Consider the following 24,243-nt stretch of genomic DNA (forward strand, 5'->3'; position numbering starts at 1 on the left):
CAGATTTTGAAGTCAAGATTTAAAAGAAAGGTGGTGTGAAGTGTGAGGAACTGCAAAATATCATGTAAAGCGCTATGATAGTCTTGACCAGGTATAACACTGCTGAAAATCAAAACTAGATAAATTTAAGGAATGTGTCGGGAATAGATACCAAGCTTTCTGTATTCAACACACTGTGAAAATTTCAAGGCTTTGTCGTTTACCATTTTTGTGCTACCCAAGGTCAAAGTGGGTAAAAATTAATTATGACATTATTGAACTATTGTGAAGTGGAAATTCTTTTTGACAAACAAAGTGTATGAAGTTTCCATTATAAGGTCTGCGGGAAGTTACTCCTAGATGCAGCCATTATTTGAGACTAGGGCTATTCTCCCCCCATGAACCATGGACCTTGCCGTTGGTGGGGAGGCTTGCGTGCCTCAGCGATACAGATGGCCATACCGTAGGTGCAACCACAACGGAGGGGTATCTGTTGAGAGGCCAGACAAACATGTGGTTCCTGAAGAGGGGCAGCAGCCTTTTCAGTAGTTGCAGGGGCAACAGTCTGGATGATTGACTGATCTGGCCTTGCAACATTAACCAAAACGGCCTGGCTGTGCTGGTACTGCGAACTGCTGAAAGCAAGGGGAAACTACAGCCGTAATTTATCCCGAGGACATGCAGCTTTACTGTATGATTAAATGATGATGACGTCCTCTTGGGTAAAATATTCCGGAGGTAAAATAGTCCCCCCATTCGGATCTCCGGGCGGGGACTACTCAGGAGGACGTCGTTATCAGGAGAAAGAAAACTGGCATTCTACGGATCGGAGCGTGGAATGTCAGATCCCTTAATCGGGCAGGTAGGTTAGAAAATTTAAAAAGGGAAATGGGTAAGTTAAAGTTAGATATAGTGGGAATTAATTGAAGTTCGGTGGCAGGAGGAACAAGACTTTTGGTCAGGTGAATACAGGGTTATAAATACAAAATAAAATAGGGGTAATGCAGGAGTAGGTTTAATAATGAATAGGAAAATAGGAATGCGGGTAAGCTACTACAAACAGCATAGTGAACGCATTATTGTGGCCAAGATAGACACAAAGCCCATGCCTATGACAGTAGTACAAGTTTATATGCCAACTAGCTCTGCAGATGATGAAGAAATTGATGAAATGTATGATGAGATAAAAGAAATTATTCAGGTAGTGAAGGGAGACGAAAATTTAATAGTCATGGGTGACTGGAATTCGTCAGTAGGACAAGGGAGAGAAGGAAACATAGTAGGTGATTATGGATTGGGGCTAAGAAATGAAAGAGGAAGCCGTCTGGTAGAAATTTGCACAGAGCATAACTTAATCATAGCTAACACTTGGTTCAAGAATCATAAAAGAAGGTTGTATACATGGAACAATCCTGGAGATACTAAAAGGTATCAGATAGATTATATAATGGTAAGACAGAGATTTAGGAATCAGGTTTTAAATTGTAGGACATTTCCAGGGGCAGATGTGGACTCTGACCACAATCTATTGGTTATGACCTGTAGGTTAAAACTGAAGAAACTGCAAAAAGGTGGGAATTTAAGGACATGGGATCTGGATAAGCTGAAACAACCAGAGGTTGTACAGAGTTTCAAGGAGAGCATGAGGGAACAATTGGCAGCAATGGGGGAAAGAAACACAGTTGAAGAAGAATGGGTAGCTCTGAGGGATGAAGTAGTGAAGGCAGCAGAGGATAAAGTAGGTAAAAAGATGAGGGTTGCTAGAAATCCTTGGGTAACAGAAGAAATATTGAATTTAATTGATGAAAGGAGAAAATATAAAAATGCAGTAAATGAAGCAGGCAAAAAGGAATACAAACATCTCAAAAATGAGATCGACAGGAAGTGCAAAATGGCTAAGCAGTGACGGCTAGAGGACAAATGTAAGGATGTAGAAACTTATCTCACTAGGGGTAAGATAGATACTGCCTACAGGAAAATTAAAGAGACCTTTGGAGAGAAGAGAACCACGTGTATGAATATCAAGAGCTCAGATGGCAATCCAGTTCTAAGCAAAGAAGGGAAAGCAGAAAGGAGGAAGGAGTATATAGAAGGTTTATACAAGGGCGATGTACTTGAGGACAATATTATGGAAATGGAAGAGGATGTAGATGAAGACGAAATGGGAGGTAAGATACTGCGTGAAGAGTTTGACAGAGCACTGAAAGACCTGAGTCGAAACAAGGCCCCCGGAGTAGACAACATTCCATTAGAACTACTGACGGCCTTGGGAGAGCCAGTCATGACAAAACTCTACCAGCTGGTGAGCAAGATGTATGACACAGACGAAAAACCCCCAGACTTCAAGAGGAATATAATAATTCCAATCCCAAAGAAAGCAGGTGCTGACAGATGTGAAAATTACCGAACTATCAGTTTAATAAGTCACAGCTGCAAAATACTAACGCGAACTCTTTACAGACAAATGGAAAAACTGGTAGATGCGGACCTCGGGGAGGATCAGTTTGGATTCCGTCGAAATGTTGGAACACGTGAGGCAATACTGACCTTACGACTTATCTTAGAAGAAAGATTAAGAAAAGGCAAACCTACGTTTCTAGCATTTGTAGACTTAGAGAAAGCTTTTGACAATGTTGACTGGAATACTCTCTTTCAAATTCTGAAGGTGGCAGGGGTAAAATACAGGGAGCGAAAGGCTATTTACAATTTGTACAGAAACCAGATGGCAGTCATAAGAGTCGAGGGGCATGAAAGGGAAGCAGTGGTTGGGAAAGGAGTGAGACAGGGTTGTAGCCTCTCCCCGATGTTATTCAATCTGTATATTGAGCAAGCAGTAAAGGCAACAAAAGAAAAATTTGGAGTAGGTATTAAAATTCATGGAGACGAAGTAAAAACTTTGAGGTTCGCCGATGACATTGTAATTCTGTCAGAGACGGCAAAGGACTTGGAAGAGCAGTTGAACGGTATGGACAGTGTCTTGAAAGGAGGATATAAGATGAACATCAACAAAAGCAAAACGAGGATAATGGAATGTAGTCAAATTATATCGGGTGATGCTGAGGGAATTAGATTAGGAAATGAGACACTTAAAGTAGTAAAGGAGTTTTGCTATTTAGGAAGTAAAATAACTGATGATGGTCGAAGTAGAGAGGATATAAAATGTAGACTGGCAATGGCAAGGAAAGCGTTTCTGAAGAAGAGAAATTTGTTAACATCGAATATAGATTTAAGTGTCAGGAAGTCATTTCTGAAAATATTTGTTTGGAGTGTAGCCATGTATGGAAGTGAAACATGGACGATAACTAGTTTGGACAAGAAGAAAATAGAAGCTTTCGAAATGTGGTGCTACAGAAGAATGCTGAAGATTAGATCGGTAGATCACGTAACTAATGAGGAGGTATTGAATAGGATTGGGGAGAAGAGAAGTTTGTGGCACAACTTGACTAGAAGAAGGGATCGGTTGGTAGGACATGTTTTGAGGCATCAAGAGATCACAAATTTAGCATTGGAGGGCAGCGTGGAGGGTAAAAATCGTAGAGGGAGACCAAGAGATGAATACACTAAGCAGATTCAGAAGGATGTAGGTTGCAGTAGGTACTGGGAGATGAAGCAGATTGCACAGGATAGAGTAGCATGGAGAGCTGCATCAAACCAGTCTCAGGACTGAAGACAACAACAACAACAACAACAGGGCTATTCCAGAAGTTGTGCAAGCTGTTCTGTCTTATTGTTGAATCTTCATTTCTCCAGTTTCATTTAGTTTTGATTCATTAGAAAGAACAGTTTTATAAGCTTTAATTTGTTTTGGAGACTGGATAATGTTTAAAAAATGAGCTTAAAAATGCTACTACCAAACATCCAGAAACCACCACCTTAACAATTGCATTTTTCTGGCCTATAAGAAAACCAAAAATATAATTTTTATGTTCATTAATTGATTTATGAAGTACAGTTTTGCAATAAATGTAACACATTATTTTTCTGGCTAAATTGTTGTATTTGGAGAAAGTTATAAACCCTGTGATTGTACTAGGGTTAAGCCAATCCGAAACAGCACTCTGACTACAAATTTCACATCATTCTTGACAAATCTTGCCCTTTATGCAGTCTTGTGAATCTTGGTTCAAGTTTTATGAATGTTAGAGGAGAAATACCAAGACAATGTACTTGGGTTGACCAAGTTTGCAGTTTCCATGTTATCATCCTCATCATCTGAAGCCTCAGAGGAGGATAACGAGCAGTATGTGTATCTTGACTCTATTACTGCATGTTGACTGCAATAGCCAATTTCTTCAGAAGAAACTAAAATCTTCTAAACATATAGCAATAGAATTGCGTATGCTTCTGCGACCAGTCAGAAGGCCACCACAACCATGGCCAAAACATTGGTTTCTCCAGTATAGCATTCTACATTATTATGTGGTATAGTATTCCAAAAAATGTTTGTCATGCAACACAAGGTTGTAAATATTTGGCAGTGTGTCTTAAGAATTTCAAGCTCATTTTTTTAACCTTATCCAGCAAGTCTTCAAAAAATTTTTTTTTGTTCAAAATGCTCTTTCCCATTAAACAAAAAGTAAATAAAGGTGACAACATTTTGCCTTCTGACATCTGTGTTTCCAGAAATTTTGTGCAAAATTTTTTGATGACATGTTTGTAAGTACTAAAACGTCTACAATACAAATGTTTACTGCAGCTTGATAAAACTGATAACATGTAACTTTTATGCAGAACTTCCAGTGGTCACTCAGTATGACTTGTCAAAAAAAATGTTGTCACAAAATGGTTGTAAAAATTGTCTCCGTTGATTTTCTACCCTTATTTTTCTTCTTACGGCAGGAAACAGTGAATGAGAGAGCATTAAAATTTTAACCATTTGCTGTACCTCTAATCCAGATATTACCTTTACAGTGCTAATAGTTTCAGTTTTAGGTCACCTTAAGTTTTGCCAAAATTGTCACTGAATTCGGACAACATTTCATAGGCCTATACTGAAAGCCTAAAAACCTATTATTCATTAGTGAACATCTGTTGAAATTTTTAATCAAATTAGATATGGTCAGGAGAGGATTCCACAAAAATTGGTCCACTTAATGTGGAAAAAGTTGCCTTTCATATATTGCACCTTTTTTTATTTTTTGCTGTGCTCAGTTATTTTGTTTCTTGAAACAGAAATACTCATTAAAATACTTTCAAAGATGTGGAAAAATAGTTCAAATATTGTGTTAAATTATTCATGTAAATGGGACATCAAAGTATAAATTCAAAGTTTGACTAAATAAATGCATATCGTGAATTCTTATGCTGCATATCATGAATTCTTATGCTGTTCCAATGTCCTTTTCATGTTCTTGAATACTGGTCCTAGATTTTAGAGATATGCCATCATCAGCAGAGAACAGTAACTCCGTATTACCAAAGTGATTTAAAAAACCAGCATTTTTCATTATAGATTCACTGTCAAAGGAAAATGAGTTGTGTGAACTTAATCAGCTGTTTGTATCTCCTGCATTTCATAACCAATGATAAACTTCCAGTAAACGAGTAGGGCATTAATAGTGACCACTGATAAGGTTATCAGAAATTTGAATCCTTGCCAATTCTCGCAGAATCCAGATCTGTGAGGGAAGTGTGTGAGTGAGAAACTTACATTATATTTCATTGTATGGTAAGATGATGTCAGAGCTACGTAGTAACACATCTAGTGTTTGCCAGCAGTGCTAGCAATTGTGTACCAGACATAACCATAAATTAATATTGACTTGCTGTTTTTGCAATCACAGTACTTAGGACCTTAGAAAGCAAAGAACTACAGGATTGAAAAGCAGTTCAGTCATAGATCTTTAAGGCCTATGTGTTTCTTTCATCTGATGCCTGCATCACTAATTTGATCACTGTCGAGTAACAATGTTAAGCAAAAAAAGAAAGTAGGCATAATTTCAAATCAATCTCCTTCTGAACTAAGCAAATGTCTATATTAATCAAACTTTTTCATGTTGCCATTGCTATCACCTCTGCCATCTCAGTGCAAGATTTGGTTTTGGAACCTTTATAGGTTTTTCTGTTGTATGGTAATTTTCAGTTGTCATAAGACATTTGATTGAAGGTACATTTCATATGTTTAATCGTAAAGGCTGGAAAGATCTTAGAGTACATTTGTGAAAACAAATAGTGTACCATGGATGATGAAATATATATTTTCAGTTCACTTTGTGATACAAAATAAGGTATTCTTTGTATAAAATATAATATGTTGGAATGCTCTGTAATTCTTGTTACACTGGTATTAAAAGAAAAAAAAAAAAAGTATACAAATGGAATAGGTCAGTTACGTCAATCCATGCGGTGGTACTGCTGCTCTCTTCTATCCTGAATGGTTTCATATTCTTATCGTTTTTTCTCATGTAGACCACCAAAAGACGACTAATGCATTTTTATAGTCATCCTTCATTTCTTTTCCAAATGACATTTTTAGTTTCACGTTCTCTGAGACCTGAACTAGATTTTCCCACATTAAATAAGAATTTCTTCTTTCTGGAATGTTTCACTGGTACTTTCCACACCTGTCTTGTACCCAATGCAAACATGGACCCTTAGCATTATAAAATTAGTTATGGACTTGAATGTTACTGTACGGCTCGTGTAAGGAGAACATTTTCTAACAATATACAAAGATAACCAAAACATAGCAAATTAACACTTCATTCTAACAAATAGTTAATACATATCCAATTTATTTTATAAAATAGTGTCCATAACACCATTATCTTTATTTTATTTGAGCTTAAACTTCTAACCTCCTATACTCATTCGGATTGTGAAAAAACATTGTGGAATGTTTATGAAACATCCATTATGTTGCATTTGTTTCCACTGCAGCGAACATACCAGTATGCCCCAATATAGTGAGAGATCACTGTGAACAGCCAGAACTTTTTCACCCCTAAAGTGTATGGATTTATTGAGATGGTTTTTGTGTTTTGTTTTACATTGCATACTCTTGCTTTGGCACCTTTATCAGGATGGGTGCCTGGCTGTAATATTTCTTACAAATGAATCCAGTGTATGCAATCAAGTATGTGTGCCACAGAATTAGATTTTTACCTTCACCTTGCAGTATTTTCAGCTATCTTGTTTGAAACCAGAAAAGTCCCCTACAGACAACTGCCATTGTGACTAGCATGTATAAGAATAAGACATTGGAGAATCTTATTCCACACATTCAAACCACCAAACATTCATTTTGGATTATGTTAAGGTTTGTGTATGTGCTATCCAGGGAGAAGAAATAAAAACTTTGAAGTTCGCCGATGACATTGTAATTCTGTCAGAGACGGCAAAGGACTTGGAAGAGCAGTTGAACGGAATGGACAGTGTCTTGAAAGGACGATATAAGATGAACATCAACAAAAGCAAAACGAGGATAATGGAATGTAGTCAAATTAAGTCGAGTGGTGCTGAGGGAATTAGATTAAGAAATGAGACCCTTAAAGTAGTAAAGGAGTTTTGCTATTTGGGGAGCAAAATAACTGATGATGGTCGAAGTAGAGAGGATATAAAATGTAGACTGGCAATGGCGAGGAAAGCATTTCTGAAGAAGAGAAATTTGTTAACATTGTGTATAGATTTAAGTGTCAGGAAGTCGTTTCTGAAAGTATTTGTATGGAGTGTAGCCATATATGGAAGTTAAATATGGACAATACATAGTTTGGACAAGAAGAGAATAGAAGCTTTTGAAATGTGATGCTAGAGAAGAATGTTGAAGGTTAGGTGGGTAGATCACGTAACTAATGAGGAGGTATTGAATAGGATTGGGGAGAAGAGAAGTTTGTGGCACAACTTGACTAGAAGAAGGGATCGGTTGGTAGGACGTGTTTTGAGGCATCAAGAGATCACAAATTTAGCATTGGAGGGCAGCGTGGAGGGTAAAAATCGTAGAGGGAGACCAAGAGATGAATACACTAAGCAGATTCAGAAGGATGTAGGTTGCAGTAGGTACTGGGAGATGAAGGAGCTTGCACAGGATAGATTAGCATGGAGAGCTGCATCAAACCAGTCTCAGGACTGAAGACAACAACAACATCTGCCGATATGTTCTCATGTCACCAATCCGCAATCATTGTTAGGGATATTCCACAAGTGATACACAGTCATTTCATACTGTGCGCTCTGTCTATATTTAAATGTGTTTCTTGTAAGTCTTGACAATTAATTGTGACTCATCAGAGAACAGAAGTGGTCTCCATTCAGTGTGTTCCAAGTCATGATGTTCATCTGCCAAATGTCTTCACACATTATTGTGTCATTTTTCTAGTTAGGGGATTCCATGTCAAGTGGTCTACGAATCCATATTCGCCCATCTTGGATTTTTTTCATATTTTCTATACAGGTTTGCTAGATGATCGAAGGAAGATTTCCAGCTCACAAATTACAATATTTTGAGAGTAAGAGTTCATCAAGTAAAGGTTAACAAAAAGTCACAGCAACATTAAAATGTTTTTTCCTAGTTTAAAGTGCGGTGTTTCAGTGTGTAGTAGTGGTAAAGTTATAAAACATGGCAAACTGGTTGAACAGTTTGTATTGTGCTTATTCTTTAACTTGATGTCATTTGATTCATTATTTTTGCTCCAAGTGGCACTCAGTCTTGAAGAAGTACTGTTGTGATGTTGAGTGTGGCTTGGAGCAGACAAGAAAAATTAAATTACAAAAAACTTACAGAATGTTCTTAGCGTAAACAATTCAACCATCTTATCAAATTTTGAAATTTCCCCACAACTTTTTGTTGCCTTTCACTTAATAGGCTCGTACACAAAAAAGTATCCAAGCTTGTAGGTTGGATATGTGTGTACCATCCTTTGATCAGTTAGCAAACCTGCACACAAAATCTGAACATAATCTGAAATGGTCATGCAAGTATCCCTAAACCACTTCACAATGAAGTGCCTATTGAGTAGAGACAAAATTAACTGGACAATTTGTGTTGGTATTACACTTCGTGTTGTAGTTGCAAGACTCAATCTCAGTTGAATATAATTTTGCTGCTTGTCACGAGCACTAGGTAATGCACCATGTTGCTGTAAGGTAACAAATAGGTTATCGAAAATTACTTTGGGACATCAGTGGTCGCCCGTTTAGCTTCATTGAGAGAAACGAAGCTCTAGGTGCATAATCAAGCTGTTGTTATACTTTCTGATCAAACTTCCTACTCAGTTGTAACTTAACATAAAAATTATGCTTGTTAATTGAGACGAGGAAAGTGGTTTTATTGTCTTGGGAGAATGGAGAATAGTGATTAAAAAATAAACTACCTTAGTATTGCAACAATCATAATAGAGGGAGAATCATTTCTTTTGTGCGATAACGACTTGAGTTTCCAAGATGGTCTTCATTCTGACTCAGTTGCTGATACAGCATTCTCATTAGTAGTCAGAACACAAAAATATAATTTTGTTATTAAAAGGGCAGATTGTTATTTGCCATATAAAGGAGAGAGCGTGTCTCATGCAGCCACAATGAAAAGAATGCTACACATTTTATCGTTCGGCAAGACCACCTCCTTCTGAAGTGGGAAAAACACACACACACACACACACACACACACACACACACACAACCACTGTCTCTATCTCTGGCCCCTGCAGCTTGTGTGAAAGTGTGTTTTTTCTATTTCAGAAGAAGGCCTTTTGGCCACAAGCGAAAATGTACAGCAGTCTTTTCGTTGTGCATGATGGTGACTCATTGTGCCCTCTGTTTGATAAGTAGCAATCTATCCTTTCGTAACATTGTTGTTATTCCACCCTGGATTTTCCACGTAACTCCCTGTGTATGCCGTGGAGCATATGCCCATCATGACTGGGACACGAGGACTCCGGGCAATGGATATCTGGGTAGGTAACCATGGCTGTGGTTGGCTAGCACCCATGGGGAAGAGCCCCCATTCAGAGTGGGTGGCATGAAGACAAATGACTCACCAATGAAGCAGCCAGAACTTCCTCCCACTGGTGGCTGCATGGTCGCAACATCCTCTTCCGAAGGAAAGGATTATACCATGGAGTGAAATACTAACCCATAATGTTTCCTAACCTGGATACGCAGTGGGAGGAATGTTGGGCTAAGAGACAAGGAGAGAAAGACTCCCCAAAATACTTAATTTGTTCTGGGACCAGTGGGGATTCTTTTTTGCCACAAAACCACTATTCTTCATTGAACACCTAAAGGACAGGTTTGGAGAAGTAGCAGCAGTTTCAAAAATGAAAAGTGGTTCAGTTCTGATCTAAATGGCATCACCCACTCATTTGTGGGCGCTGCTCATGTGTGACAAGCTGATTGAGGTTCTAGAAACTATCACCCTCCCTCCTTCCCATAAAAGTCTCAAAACAGTACAGGGTATCATCCTCCACAACGACTTCCGTTTACAGACTGATAAGCTACATGCCAGTTGGGAGTGACAGGGTGCACATTTTGTCTGTGGTGTCCAGTGAGGATCAGAGGCCAATAGGATTGATACTGGGATCTTCATCTTGGCCTTTAAAGGTGACTCGTTGCTGAAAAGGTCAAGGTCATGGTGTACAATGTGATGTAAACCATATGTTCCCCCTTCCACGTGGTGCTTCAAATGCATTAATTTCAGGCACGTGTCCTCACTGTAAAGCCAGCCCTGTCTGTAGGAATTGGTGTCAATTGCACACAAACACTCCTCATGCCCCTCTATCTATCTGTTTTAAACTCTCTCTGTACACCAGACTACATCATCTTCCTCAGGTATGGGCAATTGACGTATCAGGAGACCAAAAAGAAATATGATCGTCTGCATCCTGCACATACAATGGTGGCATTTGCTGTGGCTACAATGATGTCATTCTCTCTAGCAACAGTATGCTTGCCCTTCATGCCTTTTAGGCCAGGCCCTGAGGGCTGCTCAGACACACCCAACCCCTGGTGGTTGTGGTCTCATCTCATACTGTTTCCCCCAAATCCACTTAGGGAGTGTTGACTCCTCACCCACTGAGACATTGATCCACACCCCTTGCCAGAGAAGCAACACCCTCCTCTGAGGATGCTCCCCTCTCAGGATTCTGCTGATATCTGTAACTGGATATTTGCCAACGGCTGATAGTCACAGGTTGCTGGTTATAGGGCTTCACATTCCTGCTCAGTCCCTGAAACTAAGGCAGGCAAGCCCTCGTGGACTTTGGTGCCACCCAAGTAGTAGAGATACAAAAAGAAGACCTTCAAGGTGGAGGAGGATCTGATGGTTCCAACACCACCGCATCCTGCATATTCTCTGTACCCAAGGCAGAGTTCATTGTGGCCCATGTGGCACCCGATTCCCCCACACAACCTAATTCAGAACCAGTGTGCATTGATACTACATCCTCGTAAGCTGTGGCAACAGGCGACACTGGAGCATGACCTGCCACATTGGTCCCTTCACACCCCTACAGGATACCAATAATGTGGTAGGCCTACGCCAGTGGAACTACAGTGGTTCTTTCCACCACCTGGCTGAACTATACATCTCATGTGGATTTCCTCTGCTTTCTGCTTTGCACTCCAGAAAACTTGGTTACCAGCAATGCAAAACCCTACCCTCTGTTCTGTCCAGGCTACTTTAAGAATCAAACTGACAATGACAGAGTGATGGGTGGAGTTTGCATTCTGGACGCATGTCTGTAGTGAACACATGCCACGTTATATGACTTCGGAGACTGTGGCTGTCTGTGTGAGGATCTATTTGGATTTTACTGTCTGTAATGTATATCACTCTCCCGATGGTGATGTGTGTCTAACCATGTTGACTGTACTGATTTCTCAGCTCTCGCCCGCCCCCTCCCCCTCCTCATTTTTGGTGACTTCAGTGACCACAAGACCACAACTCTTTGTGGGGTGCAACTACGATCACAGAACCGGTAAAGCTATTGAAGCTTCACTCGCAGAGTGCGCTCTCTGTCTCTTGAATACTGGTGTCCCCATGCACTTAAATGTGGCATCTTTACCTTATTCGTTCACTGATCTTTCCATTTATAGCCCTGTTCTTCTCCCCTCAGAAATGGTTCAAATGGCTCTGAGCACTATGCTACTTAACTTCTGAGGTCATCAGTCACCTAGAACTTAGAACTAATTAAACCTAACTAACCTAAGGACATTGCACACATCCATGACGGAGGCAGGATTCGAACCTGCGACCCTAGTGGTCGCTCGGCTCCAGACTGTAGCGCCTAGAACCGCATGGCCACTCCGGCCGGCTCTTTTCCCCTCCACTTTGGAGAGTCCGTGGTGACCTGTGTGACAGTGAATGTTTTCCCTAATTGTGTCCCTCCCCCTCTCTCAGTATCACTTTCCCAGACAGCCACCCAGTTGATCTCTCAACAATGCTGGCCAGAATGCCTTTGTCTCTGCCATCTCTCTTAGCACACGGCTAGGTGCAGTTGTTGATGCAGCTGTCCAGAGCATGTAGCATTCTGTTAGCAGCGAAGACAATACCTTGATGGAGTTCAAAAACTGACTGGCCATTAGAGATCACAGGCAGGCTCTCCAACACTGTGACTGACATTCATCAATAGAGCACATCGTTGCTTGTAAATGGGTGCATGACTGGAGTCTGTCACCTAATAAAATAACAGAAACAAGGATACTGAGAATGGTATGTTACTACCCTTGGACCATGTATCCCTTCTTTGCAATTTTGAGTAGTGGTTTGAGAGGGCACAGTTGTAATGGGTATCTCCGTGAATGGTGTCTACATTGACCTAGGTGCTGTCACCCAACATTTAGCTCTGTGCTATGCTTGAGCCTCTGTGTCTGAGAATCATCAGCTTGAATTCCGTGTCCTCAAACAGTGGGTGAATCAGATTCATTTACCTTTAACCACATGTCACCTGGATCATATAATGCTCCGTTCAGTGAGTGGGAATTCCTCAGTGCCCTAGCACTCTGCCCTGACAAGAGACTAGCACCAGACAGCATCCACAACCATATGTTCAGACACTTATCAGTGGATTGCCAATGTCACATTCTTTTTATTTTCAACAGTATCTGAAGTGAGGGTGAGCACCCATTTCTGTGAGGAAGAAAGTCTGACCAGTCCTGGTACTGAGACTTGGTAAACATCCCTTTGAGGTGGACAGCCATTGTCTAATTAGTCTCACTTATGTTCTCTGCAAGTTGCTTGAACATATGATGAGCCGGCAGCTGTGTTGTTCCCTTAAGACTCGGGGTCTTTTGGCTCCATCCCGGGGCCGTTTTCGCCTAGGCTATTCTACTGCAGACAATTTGGTCTGCCTGGAGTTTGCTATCCAGTCAGCTTTTGCGTGATCTTTTTGCTGTCTCCCTCGACTTGCAAAAGTCTTATGACACCACACAGTGTTATCACAATCTTGTTACCCTACAAGAGCGAGGTCTCCAGGGCCCGCTCCCTATTTCTGTCCATAACATCTTACCCCATCTCTGGGTTCAAGTTGGTGCTTTGGTGCTTTGCCAGCAATATTCCCAAAATTCCTGGGAATTAATGATTAATTAGCAAGATAGCTCAAAAAACTTAATAGGTAAAAACAGTAATTATATGGTTAAATCAAACTGAAAAATATTTTAAGATAAAATTATAATTAAGTAAAATTCCTGGGAAATCACAATTTTAAAAACGAAATCGCTCAACCTAGTCACATGAAAGGTGCAGTGTACTACGTTTCTGCTGAACGGGTGCAGCATATTCTTCGTTCTTGCACCAGTAGGCATTCTTAATCATCAGTGACTCGCTGAGTAGTCGACAGGCTATCAACCAGTGCTACCCTCAGCACCTACTGGCCATGACTGTCTTGGATCTTCTTTCTGACTACCATCGATCTGGAAGGTTGGTCATCTTTGTCTGTCGCCCAGCTTGCAATGGGATCACAGGGAACAAACATGCCAACTGTTTGGTCAGGATGCTGACTTTGACAGTGGAGTATGAGTGTGACATCCAGTCAACCCTCTGCTATCAAATGTTGGAATCTTGGAACACAGGTTGGTGTGTGCTGCTTTCTCCAAACAAAATGCGAGCAGTAAAGAGGATCACGACTATGCGGCAGTCTTCCCTTTGTGCTTCTCACGAAGTCTGCTGTTGTCTGCCAGCTCCGCTTGGCCCCACATGGCTGACCCATGGTCTCATCCTAAGATGTGAGGATATTGTTGCTTTAGTGCCCAAATGTGAGCACCTTACGGTGAAACCTTAAACTTGCTGGATACGGTACCTCTGGTGCCAGCGGAAGGTGACAAAGTGGTTGACCTGATTTTACATTTTACCTGTGAAGGTTGTTTCTGCTCCTCTCTGTAAAGTAGGGCAAACTGGCCTCATCAGCCACTTGAGGGATTGTAGGGGTACCCCGTTGCCTGCTTCAATCCAGGGCGCCCATGGCTGCCCTTGTTCAGTGGTCTGGCCTGGCTCCTTTCCTTCCCACCATATTAATTCTTCTTATTCGTTTACATCTGTCATTGTTTCACTGTCTCGTAATCATTGTTCACTTTGCTGAAATTTTATCACCTTGTCTGCATTGTCAGTATTCTTGTGGTAATATGGAGTGAGGAAACACCAGTCAAATGCCAAGGTTGCATTTTCCTTTGCATAATGTCTCCCAGAGGCCTCCAGCTGCTTTGTGTGTGTAGCAGCTCACCCACTTTCACTCTTTACCTCTCACTTCTGATTGCTTCTATCTTTTGGTTTTATTGATTCTCAGTTACAGTCTGGTTCATCAGGATTCTATGTCCTTCCTTCCCGTGGTCTCTTCCCAGTTTGACGTATATGGGATGAAGGGACTGATGAGCTTGTAGTTTGGTCCCTTTAACCCCCATCAATCTAGTTCAGTCCATCAGACTAACACCCCTATTACATGATGCACCTAAACTGTACACCTATGCACCAGCGCCCCAAGTTTGCATATCTGTAACTACAGGCTGGTTCATGTAGACCTACTGTACCATCCACGCGGGATATACCTGGCGCACATGTGCAGTAGACGGTAATAACACACGAAACACAGATAGAACTGCCTGATCTCTTGTAAAGTCCTTCATTCTACCGCACGAAGCACAAGGGGGACTGTGTGACATGTTGGAACATCATTCGTTCATATTATTTATGTGAGCTCAAGGTTCCTATTTAATAAGAAATTGATTTTTATTATTATTTATTAAGTAATTGTTATTCTCTTATGTAGGTTACTAACATTCTAAATTACAGAGTCAGCAGTTAGTTTCATATTAAGACACTTGGTTACAAAGGTATATGTATTTGTACAGCATTTTGCACATGGAGGACCCACTCGTTTTTGGTGCTATTTCCCTGGCAGTGGCAGTAAATCCTCAAATTAGGGCAGAATGATGACGAAAACAAAAAGCCTGAGTTTGTTGAGTTCAACCCTGGCAGAAAAGAAGGGACGAAGGGAGGGGATTATATTCAATGCTTATGAAAGAACTGAGGCTCGAAGATTCGCAAGAATTTTGAAACTTCATGAGCATGGACATGGCCTGTTTCGAGAAGCTGGAAGTAGATAGAAGCTGGAAGTAGATAGAAGATGGATGTAACAAGTGTGACAGTGTCATGAAGAAGGCTGTCTCACATTCTCGAAAGTAAGAATTAAATCATTGGTTGTACGTTTTGTGATCATACCAGCCCAAACCACGAATAAAATACCAGTAAAAACCATGTTATGTTGCAGGCTGGTTGTAACATTACGTTGCCTGGCGATTTTCTCCCGTATCACTGCCAGTTTCTAATTTCTGGAATGCCGAAATAACACAAGAGGTGCAATCAAATCAAACATGAACTTTTGTAAGGCATTACGATACAAATTGAAAATCACCATGTAACGTTATATGCATATTACTCAGAAACAAAAGATTGCCGATGTACATTATTAATATAAAGCGGGTCACACCTTTCCTCGCTATATGTCGGAATTAACACGCTTAACGCCTCTTTGTGCACTTACTTAAAAACATGCGGAAAAATTCCCAAAACAAAAATCTGATATTAGCCACTAGCCACCTAACAATAAGCAAATAACTAGCAGAAAGTGCTACAGTAGCCCCTTCTGCGCATGAGCAGATTGATGGCAGTTTAGAACTGCTCTCTCTCTTCTGGCACGCAGATAATGTGCTGCTAATTTTAGTAGTTTCACCCGTTCTACTGCTAGACCAGTACCATATGCGGTGGATCGGCATGTAAAGCGGGTATTAAGCAAAAAGAAAGTAGAACTGTCTGATGCCTTGTAAAGTCATTCGTTCTTCTACGTGCAACACAAGTGCAGCTGTATAATATACTGGAGCGTCATACGTTTAAATTATTTCTGTGAGCTCAAGGTTCCTATTTAATAAGATTTTTTTACCGTTATTTATTAAGTAATTGTTTTTCTCTCATGTAGATTAGTACTGTTCTGAATTACAGACTCAACAGTTTTATATTATGACAGATTTATGTATATTGAAATTTACATTTATACAGCATATTGCACATAGACGATCCACTTGTTTTTGGAGCTGTTGCCCTGGCAGTGACAGTAAATCTTCGGATTATTAGGGCAGAACGTTGACGAAAAGAGGGGATGAAGGCGGGGGGAATATATTCACTGTTAATGAAAGAACTGAGGCCCGAAGATACGCAAGAATTTCGGAACGTCGTTAGGATGGATATGGCCTGTTTCGAGAAGCTGCTGTTCATGGTAGAAGACGGATTTAGCAAGTGTGACAAAGTCATGAAGGAGGCTATCTCATATTCTCAAAAGTAAGAATTAAATCATATGTTTATACTTTTTATGACCATACCAGCCCAGGTCACTGATGAAATATTGATAAACGTCTTGTTATTTTTCAGGCTGTTTGCAACATGACATTTTGTGGCAAATGGGGAATCTTTCAAGAGTCTGGCTTTTAGCCACAGAATAGCACAGCTCACCATTTCAAAAGTTGTTGTGGATGTATGCCGTGCAACTTGCAGCATTTGAAAGGATCAATACTTAAAGGTGTACTTGTGTTATTTGTCCAAGTTCTGAATATACGGTATATAAGTGCTACTCAGAGTTTTTCAGTTCGCGTCTGTTGCTCTGGGCAAAACTGCATGGACTGCATCACCTATCACTGCCAGTTTCTCTTTTCTGGCATGCTGAAATAAACAAGAGATGCAATGAAAACAAACATTAACTTTCATAAGTTAAGGCATTACGATACAAATCGAAAATCACCATGTGGCATTACATGCCTACTACTCAAAAAGAAATTACTGCCGCTATATCGTATTATGATTTCAGCAAGTCACATGTACACCTTTCCTCGCTGTACGCCTGAATTAAGGCGCTTAATGCCTCTTTGGTCCATTTCATTTCTAGAATACGAAGTAACCAATAGAAATAATGCTTTCACAAACAGCTAGTATAAAAGAAAGTCTACTGACAAAAGAAAAGTTTTTTCTCTGCATTTATGGGAAAAAAATGCGTAAAATCCCCAACACGAAAATCTGAAATGAGCTACTAGCCATCAAGCAGTAAGCAAATAACAAGCAGGAAACACTGCGATAGCCCCTTCTACGCATGCCGCGCATTATCTCTGCCCAATGTGCATGCGCGGATTGACGACAGTTTAGAACTGGTCTCTATTCTGGTGCACAGATAATGTGTCTGGTAATTTTTGGAGTTTCACCCGTTCCACCTGTAGATGGCCGTCACAGTAGCCCAATACTGTTTGCTGCGGATCGTCATGTAAAACCTGTTTACATGACGATCCGCCACGAATGGTACTGGTCTTGTGCGACAGCTGTCTAGCAGTAGAATGGTTGAAACTACGAAAATTAGCACACACATTATCCGTGCACCAGAATAGAGAGCAGTTATAAACTGCCATCAGTCTTTACATGCACAGTATGCAGCAATAACTCGCGCATGCACAGAAGGGTGTATCACAGTGCTTTCTGCTCATTGTTCGGTTATTGTTAGGCATCTAGTGTTTATCAGATTTTCGTGTTGGGGTTCTTCCGCACATATGTGTTATTTTATTCTCCCCCCCCCCCCCCCCCCCCCCACCCAGCCACCCTCCTCAGCAAGCATGTTTCATAGATGCAGAGAAGAAACCTTTTTTTTGCAGTAGACTCTTTTATATCAGCTGTTCGTGAAAGGATTTTTTTCTGTTGATAGCTTCATATTCTAGAAATGAAATGGAGCCAAGAGGTGTTAAGTCTTACATAAGGCATACAGTGAGGAATGTTGTATGTATGACCCACTATATCGTAATAAGGTAGTCGGAAAACATGTTTTTCTGAGGAATGTGCATATAACAGTATACGGTGATTTTTGATTTGTATCATAATGCCTTAGTTTATGAAAATTTTTGTTTGATTTGATTGCATCTCATGCTTGATTTCAGCAAGCCTGAAAAGAGAAACTAGCAGTAAAAGGGAGAAAGTCCTTGCAGTTTGGCCCAGTGTGACAGAAGAGGACTGCAAAACTCTAAGTAGCACGTATATATAGACTTAAAAGATTGCCCAGTCTCCAGGAAACGTAATGTTGCATCCTGCCTGCAATGTAACCGGACATTTATCGGTATTTTATTCGTGATCTAGGCTGGTATAATCACAAAATGTGTGAACTTATGATTTATTCCTTACTTTCAAGAATATGAGACAGCCTTCCTTGTGACTGTGTCACACATGCTATTTTCATCTTCCATCATAGACAGCAGCTTCTCGAAACAGACCATGTCCACCCTCACGAAGTTCCGAAATTCGTGCGGATCTTTGAGTCCCAGTTCTTTCATAAGCAGTGAATATAATCCCTCGTCTTTGTCCCTTCTTTTCAGCCAGGATCGAAATAAACGTCTGGCTTTTTGTTTTTGTTGTCGTTCTGTCGTAATCCAAAGATTTACTGTCCTTACCAGGGCAATAGCTCCAAAAAAAAGTAGGCCCTTCATGTGCAGAAAGTTGTATAAATACATATACTTGTGTAACCAAGCGTTGAAATATAAAACTAACTGATGAGTCTGTAATTCAGGACAGTAGTAACCTACATCAGAGAATAACAATTACTCAGTAAATAAAGATAAACATTGTCTTATGAAATGGGAACTTTGAGTCACACAAATAATCAGAACGGTTCCCCTTGTGTTTTGTGCGGTAGAACGAACGACTTTAAAAGAGATCAGACAGTTCCGTTTGCATTTCATGCGTTATCACTGTCTACTGCACATGCATGCCAGGTATATCCTGCGTGGATGGTGTAATAGGTCTATGTGAACCCGCCTGCAGTTACAGATACACATGCTTGGAGTGCTGGTGCATAGGTCTACAGTTTAGGCGCATTGTGTAATACGGGCTTAACACCCACTTAAGCTGTTCCAGCTGAAGTTTGAGCATCTGTGGGATCAGTGGGTAACAGTAGGCAGGGGTGGGCAAACAGCTGATGCCTTTGTGGACAGATAGTCTTATATGTGGCAGTAAAGCCCTGGTCTCGCTCCCACAGGCATGGGTGGCAAAGTTGTTTGTGCGTGCACAGAGCTCTTGCAATATGGCTACATGGCAAGTAGCCAATACTAGCTGTGCCTTCCATGAGTGAGCTGACAGGTGCTCTGCAGCACCTTGGGATGTGCAAAATTTAAATATTTCAAATGCCAGGAAACAGCTATAATTGTAGTAGGTATATTTGTTCAGTGTATGACTTTAAAGATATCATTCAAGTTGGGCTTTCTGTATTCAGCTGATTTAGAATCGGTGTCTATTGTCATGGAAAAAGTCATTTGCTTAACATACAGCATTATGCTTGAACCAAGTTGCTATTATAAGGTAATGCAACAGGTAAACTTTAACCTGTGGCCCATTACTACTGGCCTTTTTACAGAATTGCATGACATGACAATTAAATGTGGCAGTCTGCATGGATTTTCCTTTATCAAATAGTATTTGAGCACAGATTTCAGCATAGGAAATTCCATATTTTTGTCTTCAGTTACACAAATTATGTATCTCTTTCCAGTGATAACCTTAACATGTGACCACCTTTTGTTATCATTGTGGAGGTGGTCATGGTTGCAAAACTGTGTTACAGTATTCATTGAAGCATTCATCCTCCGTGGTGGCAGTTTTAAATAAATGCGTACTTACTTACACAACTACTTAGCTTTGAACTTAACTGTGATTAGTCAGTTTCTTCACAGGCAGCTGTTACTGTTACTATCACATAGTGTCAAAAAGTGTAGGAAGTACTGCAGTAACAAGCATTGCTGAAGCTTAATATTCCCATCAACCTGTAGCAACTTTTTTTTCCTGGATGAGATCTGTGTATTGACACTCAAACTGCCACCTTCTCAGGACTAAATGTTTCTAACATGTCTTTGAAATATGAACTGACTACCACAAAAATTGTCTTATTTTCCTCATTGATGATTAGAGATGCCTAAGGTGTCTGAATGTCGTATGCAGACAGTAGGTATCTTCTGTCAGATGTAAATTTGTTAAAAAGTGTTCTTATGTGGTACCAATCATCTTTTGTGCGGGTAAGAATGATGCCAAATAGGTCAAATGCTGTCATTTTTTCTAAATGAAAGAGCCACAAGTAATACATATTAAAAAAATTCAATGAAAATTGTTTTACCCCCAGGTGAAGCAACCATTTCACAGCCTGCTTTTATTTCATATTTGGTTATTAAAGTTTGTACTAAATTTCTGTAAATACCGTTTGATTATAATAGCCTCCCTGAGGTAACACATTTGCAACCACTTCTATCTCACTAACCATAAACATGAACCATCATTCTGTTCATTCCGCATAATAAACTTGTGTGTAATTTGAGATTGTCATAATCATGATTGGTATTTTTTATTCACTTCTCGAAAGTGTCGTAAACATTTTATTTAAAATGGAGGAAAGTCACAAGTGCCAGTCACTATTCACTGTTGGGTTCACTTAGTGGGATGGTGCACGTTACTCCCAGCTGCAGGCATTGTCTACAACTGGTGTCGCAGAGTGATGTGACAATGATGATCACAACAGAAAGCATGGCCTAGCTCATTTTCTGATTTGTTTTTGCTAGAAGAAGGAATCGGTTGGTAGGACATGTTCTGAGACATCAAGGGGTCACCAATTTAGTATTGGAGGGCAGTGTGGAGGGTAAATATCGTAGAGGGAGACCAAGAGATGAATACACTAAGCAGATTCAGAAGGATGTAGGTTGCAGTCGTTACTGGGAGATGAAGAAGCTTGCACAGGATGGAGTAGCATGGAGAGCGGCATCAAACCAGTCTCAGGACTGAAGACAACAACAACAACAACAACAACAACAACACATGGTAGTTATCTTCTAAACAACTAGCTTCTATAACTTTGTTATTCTGATCCAAATATAGAAGCTGGGTATTTCAATGAAATTTTAGGACTTCCTAATTTGTCAAGTTAGTCATAATTTTGGAAAAAAATATAAAAATAAAATTTACGTATGGCTTTGTGTTGGTGCATGTTTCCTGCCATACAGACCTCACAGGACTGTGCAGTTAGAAGTAACTTTTCAACAGTCAAATGTTTGACTACACAGCATCTGTTATGTCTTTTGACATTGTTAACTTGCTCTGTTATTCGTTCAGTGTCCAACAGTCCTTGTGGTAAGCACATGTTTATTTTGGTACATTGTTTCATAACATTTGTGTGTTCTAGAAACTAAAATGTTACAAAAAAGACGACTATCAGATGAGGAGGTAAGGGAATTGTTGGTACAGCCTTCTGATTTGAAAACCCACCTGGTGAATGTAAATCTTCCATTGATGATGATAATGAGGTTGGTGTCGCTGAAAACTCATAACTATATGAAGATGATGATCATGAGTAATCCCATTACAAAGGCGGAGAAGAACAATTTAGTGCAAATTCTGTTGAGTGTGACTTATTGTTTTCTCATATTGGGAATGAAATATGGACTACAGATGATCAAGCTGGAATTTTTGGTAGACAAAGAAAAATGGATGTATTGAAAGATCAGAGCCCTACAAGTTATTTGATTAGAAGTGTTATAATGAAGACTCTTGTTTTATGTTTTCTTTCTTGCACCCCTCATTGAAAAAGTGTGTATGTGGACAAACAAGGAAGGTGGAATCGCTTAAGAGAACTGGGTGGATGTAGATATATATTATGTGAAAAAGTTTCTTGGTGTTCTGATCCTGACTAGAGTTTATTAATCAAGAAATAAAGATATCAGTAAGCTTTGGAGTGTTGAAAGTGGCCGACCAGTGCTCAGTTAATTTGTCTCGCAGCTGCTTCTTTGCTCTTCTGAAGGTGTTGCGCTTTGACAGTGTACCAGCCCAGTGTGAACACATGTCAAGTGACAAATTGGAACCAATCAGAAAAGTTTTTGAGATGTGGGAAATTAATCTTAGGGATGCCTAGATTCCAGGATGGTGCTTGACCATGGATGGACAACTGGTCACACTTTGAGGTTTCTGCCCATTTCAGCCATACATCCCATAAAAACCTGTTAGATACAGAATAAAGTTCTGGTCAGTTTGTGTCAGTGCAATGAGCTACTGCTGGAAGAAAAAAGTGTATTTGGGGAAGGAGGAAGAAACCAGAGCTGTACTACTTTGAGAGAATGGTGTGAAAATCCTGGTGATTGAACGTGATAAGTCTGGATGTTGTATCACCTGTGATAAATTTTTTAAAAATTTCTCGACTTGGCTCATTATTTGTTGTCAAAAGATTTGACACTAGTTGGTACCATCTGGGGGGAGGGAGTGGGGGGGGGGGGGGGGAACAAAGGTGAATTTCCTGCTGATTTTAGTATACCTAAAAGACATGGAGTATACTCTACATTATTTGGTTTTCAACCAGATGTGAGGATAGTCTCTTATGTTCCTAAGAAAAAAAAATGTTACCACCCTTAGCTCTTCTCAATACCAAGCAATGGTGTCATCATTACAGGTAAAGAAGCCTGAAGTTATAATGACATGTGATGCCACAAAGAGCGGTGTAGACACCATGGACCAAAAGATGCAATGCTAGTGTGAAGAGAAAAAACAAGGCATTGGCCATTGGTGGTTTTCTTCAACACGATCAATGTAAGTGTAATGAATGCATACATAATTTGGGTTATGCTGGAAAAAAGAGAGAGAGAGAGAGAGATTTTGGACTTTCACCATCAATTTGGGAAAGCAACTGGCAGGGCTAAAGGAGTCAATGAATTTATTAATAGCACCAGATCCAGGAAGAGCAGCGAAACCACCAGCTAAGAGAAGGAGATGTGCATATTATGTAGAGAAGAAAGAAAAAGTCAAATTACATGTTATAAGTGCACAAAACCTGTATGCTCGGAACATTCTACTGTTGGCTGTAGGCCCTGTACAAATATCCAATAAGAATAAAAGCCACCAGTAAGAGTATAGAAATAGTGTTTTTTAAGATTTAAACTTTAAAGAAATAAAATTATTTTAAAAGTATTCCTCGTAAGTCATTCACATCATAAGTAATCAAAATTTGGGTCAATTGAAACAACACGGACCTTAGAGGCCCTAATGGTAGGCAATGCTGTACAGATTTTCTGGTAAGCACAGGGTTAAAATATCACAAGTAACGAATTATTACACAAGTTTTACTAGCCTTTCTAAGCGGTAGTAACTTTTGTAACTTTCATAAGTAACAGCAGCATGTGTGATGTCTCGGTTATAATTTATGAAAAACCCTAGTGTGCTTGCATCTAGCGGCAAGTGGAAAATAGTAATTGCATTGCAGGTAAGGAACTGCAATGTGTAAAAGGTGTATAATTTTTTTCCTTCCCTTTTCACTTTAAAATTGTTTCCCATCTTGTAGTAATTTTCAGTACTTCTACTTATCTTTCGTGCTGTCACTGGCCCTCAGGGCCCCCGCATTCATTTACTTGATGTGGGCTTGGCAACCCCAGGGTTCCTTAGTTGGGGACTTGTAAGTGCTGCCAGTCCTCTGTCATCATAAGCTCTGGGCATGCTTCAGTGAACACTGTCCGGTGCGGCGGCAGAGTGTTGTGTGTCATAGGAAACAGGGATCTTGGCTTGACTGCCAGGATCACGAGGGTGGTAAACACCTCTGTCTCGGTGTACTTTTATTTCCGTAGCTGCTCGTGGGACCAAGATGAAACCCTCAAAATATATCCTCTTCTCCCTTCCAGCGAAATGGATGGGCTACTGGTAGGTACAAACTCCCTGTGTAAGAAGAGGGCTCGTGTAATAGGTCCTCCAGATTCGGATTATGCAGAACTCTTCATTAAATAACAACAGAACACACGCTGCTGGTC

The 24,243-nt window shown here is 40.2% G+C and overlaps 1 protein-coding gene across 4 annotated transcripts in view; it reads left to right on the forward strand.

Moving 5' to 3' along the window:
* LOC126321655 (lactoylglutathione lyase) overlaps positions 1–24,243 on the forward strand; it is a 90,225-nt gene that overhangs the window by 2,805 nt on the left and 63,177 nt on the right. The window contains exon 1 of one of the 4 annotated variants that reach the window (XM_049994206.1): positions 5,557–5,647. The exons of 2 other annotated variants lie outside the window; for them this stretch is intronic. The gene's annotated coding sequence lies outside the window, so the exon portion shown is untranslated. Of the gene's footprint in view, positions 1–5,556; positions 5,648–24,243 lie in introns of those variants that run through there. One more of the 4 variants, XM_049994207.1, reaches the window with a different exon arrangement.

The sequence above is a fragment of the Schistocerca gregaria genome, chromosome 2 (assembly GCF_023897955.1).
Source record: "Schistocerca gregaria isolate iqSchGreg1 chromosome 2, iqSchGreg1.2, whole genome shotgun sequence".
Classification (NCBI taxonomy): Eukaryota; Metazoa; Arthropoda; class Insecta; order Orthoptera; family Acrididae; genus Schistocerca; species Schistocerca gregaria.